At 38.7% G+C, this 6,167-nt stretch overlaps 2 long non-coding RNA genes across 2 annotated transcripts; both read left to right on the plus strand.

Annotated features, from left to right (window-relative positions):
* The first annotated feature begins 406 nt into the window (after positions 1-406).
* Positions 407-1,038, plus strand: LOC105118660 (uncharacterized). Its single transcript, XR_840997.1, has 2 exons — positions 407-638; positions 743-1,038. It is a non-coding gene; the product is annotated as an uncharacterized LOC105118660 (long non-coding RNA).
* A 4,595-nt stretch (positions 1,039-5,633) lies between these two features.
* LOC105118659 (uncharacterized) lies at positions 5,634-6,040 on the plus strand. The gene is made up of 2 exons (XR_840996.1): positions 5,634-5,702; positions 5,776-6,040. It is a non-coding gene; the product is annotated as an uncharacterized LOC105118659 (long non-coding RNA).
* The last annotated feature ends 127 nt before the right edge of the window (positions 6,041-6,167 follow it).

Genomic DNA, 6,167 nt, shown 5'->3' on the forward strand with positions numbered 1-6,167 from the left:
TTGGCCTCAAAACTTGCCTTTCTCCTCTGGTTAATTGATCTTGACATGTTTTGGCCACACGCTTGCTAATGTTGTCCCTTTTGATCCTTCTACTATATATTCTATCTTAATTTGATCCTTATATTATTTTATACTTTTTTTTATTAAACTTGGGTTAAGATAACATGTTAATAATACCTTTAAACTCAAAATGTTCTCGCTGTTAACTATTAGTGATATCTTGCAGCATGGTTTAGAATTTTTTTGAATTAAATTCAATTTAAAGTTTTCAATAAAATCTCAAAAATTTTAAATATAAAAAATTGAATAAAAATAAATTTTAATATGTGGATCTCAAGTACTAAAAAAATGTTACGGTGATGAGGCACCATCATTACCGCCATCAAGCTTTGATGAAGGAGATGAAGATGATTCAACATTGTTTGGAGAAGGATTTGGATGGAAAGCTGTGACAGTGGGGTATGGATGCGGGTTTGTGTTTGGAGTTGCAACGGGATATGTTGTGTTTAGAACAAAAAAACCTGCATGGTTTCTTAGGATGCTTGAAGATAAATGGAATCTCAACAACAAAAAAACAAAGAAGAATGCTGGCAGATATGGTGCTAGAAGAAACTAAATGATGCAATTGATATTTTCAAGTAAGTTCTGCATTTGAGTTTTCAAATTTTATATTCACAGTTTTTGTTAGGCTATCTTTTCTTTACTATTTCATTTGATCAGTCTTACCTTTTTAATTTTGCAGTATAAACAAGATATCAAGTGGATCAACAATATTATTGGGTGTAGTTTACATAATTCAAGGTTAAATGTACATTACTTCTATGAAAAAGAATCCATGCATGTAACACAGGTTTGTGTTAACTATAAAATCATTTATGTTTTGGGTCCTATTTTTAGGTGTCAATCTTTGTTTTGGGAGTATTCTGAAAGTTATAGAGTTATGAACAGATTGAAGCAATTCTTGTAAATTTAAAAGAACACTTGACTGACAGATTCTGTTATCACAACAGCAGCAATACTTGCAAGTAAATTGTAAGACATGAATGACTATTAAAAAGTGTGATAAAACCATCTCAACAGGTACAAACAATGTTCTAAAGCATTGTTTATATCTAAAGCAAAAAAAAAGCAAGATAGGTTTCTACAAACAATATTGTTTGATAGGGAAAACATTAAAATATTTGTTTGTAAGATATTGTCACTGAGTCCGGCCAGGCCAGGCCCATGAATAAATCACACTTCCACAAATCTTACATAAAACACATTCTAGCAAGTCGCTGCATAAGAGGACCACATAAATGCAGAACTCAAGATCCGTAGTACGACGCTGCCCCAGAAAACTGTCAATCTCGTCAATAAATATAAAGGCAGGCTGGAGTTTATAAGCCAGGCTAAAAACAGCAGCAACTGCAACAGCATAGAAGAGAACCAACATCAATCAGATTATAAGAACTTCAATAAGAGCAAAAAAGCAACTACGCAAACTTAGTTAATTACTTCTAAGTCTGTTTCTAGTCAGCACAGAACCAACAAGACTTGAATGGATTCAGATGCAGAAAAGTGTAGAGCTCATCAATACGAACTCAACGGTGCAAAAATCAGATCAATCGGAGCACGGGGTGGACCACACTCTCCGTCTGAAATTTCATCACTGTAGCCCACGCGCCCCGAGGAAGAAGACGAGTGAGCCACACGCGCGCCATATTTGAGCCGCGCCGAGCCAAGCCTCAAGCCGAGTCGCGAGCCGAGCCATAAGCCATATTTCGAAGCCGAGCCGAGCTCCAAGCCATATTCCGAAGCCAAGCCAAGCTCCGAGCCATATTCTAAAGTCAAAGTCAAAAAAAGAATATTCCTTGGAATATTCCCGGTTCAACCCAGCAAACCACCCGAATTGGTTTTTGGACCGGTTCACCTCATTTTTGACCCGTTTTCTACAAAGTCAGACCGGTTCCTTACTATTTGGACCATTCCGGATCCATCTACGGTATCGGTTTTTCCAAATGCAACTCCCAAAAAGGTGATATAGTCATTTAAAGAGCAAAATGACTACAGAAAATGCACAAACACTCATCCCAAAGCTAACCAAAGACAACTATGATAGTTGGTGCATCAGATTGAAGGCATTCCTTGGTTCACAAGAGTGTATAGACATTGTGCAATATGGTTATGATGAACCAGAGTCCAAAGAATCAGAAGATGCTTTACCAGAGGTACAAAAGCAAGTCCTGAAAGCCAATAGAAAGAAAGACAACAAAGCAAAGACCATCATTTATCAAGGTCTTGATGAAGCGACATTTGAAATCATTGCTTCCGCAGAAACATCAAAAGAAATATGGGAGGCTCTCCAACAAAAATACAAAGGTGCTGACAGAATAAAGAAGATTCGTCTCCAATCTTTACGAGGTGAATTTGAATTATTACAAATGAAGTCCTCAGAATCCATTTCTGATTATCACACAAGAATTATGGTGATAGTCAATCAGATGAGAAGAAATGGAGAAGCCCTTTCAGATGCTCGAATTACTGAGAAAATTTTGAGATCCCTAGATCCAAAATTTGATTTTGTTGTTGTCGCTATTGAAGAGTCCAAAGAGGTGGACAAGTTAACAGTGGATGAACTTATGAGTTCTTTACAAGCTCATGAGCAGAAGATTATAAAAAGAAATGGAGATAAGGCAATTGAGCATGTCTTACAAGCAAAGTTGTCTCTCAAAGACAGGTATGAGCAAGGGGAGACTTCAACAAGTGGATACACCACTCGAGGAAGAAGTCAACAAACATGAGGAGGATTTCAGCGATTTCAAGGCAGAGGTTCTTGGAATACAGGTTTTAGAGGAAGAGGTGGTAAAAACACCACTAGAGGAGGTCGAGGACAACAAGCATTCACTCCTAGAGGAAGAGGAGGCGGTTACAATAACCGTGACAAGAGGAATATTCAGTGTTATAATTGCAATCAATTTGGCCACTATAACACTGAATGTCAAAAGAAAGCTCCACTGGAGATACGTGAGCGAGTCAACTATGCAGAAGAGGATGTCAACAGTAGAGGAGCAGCTGCATTATTTGTCCAACAAGGACTTGACAAGAATCAAGAGAATATTTGGTATCTTGATTCTGGAGCCAGCAATCACATGTGTGGCCAACGAGATTTATTTGGTGATCTAGATGAGACCATACAAGGTTTTGTCACCTTTGGAGATACGTCAAAAGTTCCATTCAAAGGTAAAGGCAACATTCCAATCGAGTTGAAGAATGGCGATCAAAGCTACATCGCCGATGTCTATTATGTCCTAGACATAAAGCAGAACTTGGTGAGTATAGGTCAACTTCTGGAGAAAGGTTATATACTTTACATGAAGAATTGTCATCTGACAATTACAGACTACAATGGGAGATTAATTGCCTATGTGAAAATGTCCAAGAATAGGATGTTTCCTTTAAACATCCAATATGATGCAGCAAAGTGTTTGAGTGCCATCACCAACAATGAAGAATGGCTTTGGCACCTGAGGCTTGGACATCTGAATTTCACAAATCTGAAGATGCTAGCAAGCAAGAAGATGGTCAAAGGTATGCCCCATATTGATCATCTAGAAGAAGTCTGTGAAAGTTGTGTCCTCAGCAAACATCACAGATCCAGTTTTGCCAAAGAAGTCAACTGGAAAGCAAACAAGCCACTGGAGTTAGTACACACAGATGTGTGTGGTCCGATAAAGCCTATGTCGACTGGACAAAATAGGTACTTCCTCATTTTTATTGATGATTTTAGCAGAAAGACATGGGTATATTTTTTGAAGAGGAAGTCAGAAGTGTTCAATTGTTTTAAAGATTTTAAAGCAATTGTTGAGAAGCAAAGTGGCTATAAGATCAGAACCGTGAGATCTGATCAAGGTGGAGAATATACAGCAAATGACTTTGAAGCCTTTTGTACACAACAAGGCATCAGACATCAGACAACACCAGCTTATACACCACAGCTGAATGGTGTAGCAGAGAGGAAGAATCGAACAATTCTTGATATGGCAAGAAGTCTACTCAAAGCAAAGAAGCTGCCCAAGCAATACTGGGCTAAAGCTGTATCATGTGCAGTATATTTGGTGAACCGCTGCACAACCAGAAGTTTGCAAGCTATCACTCCACAAGAAGCATGGAGTGGTCACAAACCAAGTGTTACTCATCTTCGAGTCTTTGGTTGTGTGGCATATGCAAAGATCCCAGATGCAAGAAGGACCAAACTTGATGATAAAAGCGAGAAATGCATCTTTGTCGGATATGGTGAGAGAAGGATGGGATACAAGCTGTATAATCCCATCACCCAGAAGGTAATTATGAGCAGAGATGTTATCTTTGAAGAAGATAAAACTTGGCAATGGAATGATGACCAAGAAGCAGTTAAATGGATCAGCACTGATTTGATCCTTGAAGATGAAGAAGTACCAACAGTACTTGCAGAAGGTCCAATAGTACCAGAAGATGAGCCACAAAGTCCGGTACACAGATTTCCTGTATTCAACAGGAGAAACACATCAGAATTATCATCAACACCATCATTACCAGAACCATCATCAGCATCCTCATCAAAAGGACCAAGAAAGATGAGAAATCTAGACGAGTTGTACGATGCCACTCAAGTCATGGAAGATACAACTTTGTTTTGTTTCTTTACCTATAAAACAAAGAAGAATGCAAAAGAAGAAGTGCAAAAATACAAAGCCATTGAAGGGAGAAACATTTATCAGAATGAAGTTCATGATTGGCATGACATCCCTCGATTGAGTTTAAGGGGGAGAATTGTTGAAGTAAACTCAATCCAGAAGGTCAATGAAGGCAGCCACCAGCTGTCACCGCCCAGCCACCAACCGACCAGCCGCCAGCCGCCGGCCGCTTTCACACCGTCGGCCAAAAACCGCCTTCACACTTGAAGGTTGAATTTTCTTGTTTTGATTTCGTGTATAAATAGATAGCTAAGCTTATGCAATTATGTGTGGAGAGATTGAGAGAAACACTAGAGAGAAAGAGAGAAAGAAAGAGGGGTTGTTGTAAGCTTTTGTTTATGTTATTGTAAGCTTTGTTCTTGAAATAAAAGAGTGTGTTTTATCCCCTCCGAGTGTTTCAAAGCCACCACAAGTGGTTTCTCCCACCAACATAAACTACCCTGCATCTAACTTTATCTATAGCTCAGAGCTGACAACATGATTTAAGATTTGGCAAAAACTCAAGAACTCATGAGAGACTGAAAGAAGCTGCAAGAGATATTGAGCTGAGAGGGATACCATCATAATCTGTGAGTAAATGAGTGACTAAATCGAACCCCAAACCATCAAAAATCTTAAAAAACAAATCAGTAGCTGCCTAAACTTTTCATTTGCTAAAACTACATTTTTCAGGATAAAAAACTCATGTTTATATCAGACAATGCACTTTATATTCCATCATCTGGAGAATGTTGAAAGGCGTGATGAAGACTAGTACATTAGGTCTCATGGCTGTGGTTGTGTCAATCAATCAAGGGTTAGAATCAGGGTTTGAGCTGGTAATTGGGAGCTTGAGTTCCAAACACCAAATTCTGTTACCTCTTTCCAAAGGGGAGTAAGTGACAAACGAATTCAGGTGCTGGAGGCATTTTAGACAAATGTAAGGGATTTGGTCTTGTCGACAACTTACAGATATCAATTCAGGAGTTTAGAATAAATCCATTTTTGGTAATATTCTTCCCACTTTTGTTGCTACTAGGTATAACTATTATAAGAATAACAGACGGGCTATTCTTTTTAGATTTCTCGGGTGATCTGGAAAAATGAAACCAGCAACGCATTCTGAGAGAGAAAAATGCATCTCTCATGTGAATTCAAGCATCGAGCAATGTGAGAATTTATGAGAAGCAGCACAAGGCTGGCGAGTATACTTGCCTCCTTTTGGGAACTTGGCTAAGATCCTCTGGCATTTGTTTATGAAACTCTTTGCTTCTCTCATCCTCTTGTTTATGAACATATACAAGGAAGAATAGACATAGCATTACCTATCTGGCATTGAAATATAAGGTTTGATCCTCTGTTATTGCCAATGCTGAAGTGCTTGCATGGAATCTAATCTCATGCACTTATCTTATCTAATCACAAATCTTGTAAACTCATCCTAGATACATGGGGGGGGGGGGGGGGGGGGGG

Source organism: Populus euphratica, unplaced genomic scaffold (genome assembly GCF_000495115.2).
Source record: "Populus euphratica unplaced genomic scaffold, PopEup_1.0 scaffold2123.1, whole genome shotgun sequence".
NCBI lineage: Eukaryota > Viridiplantae > Streptophyta > Magnoliopsida > Malpighiales > Salicaceae > Populus > Populus euphratica.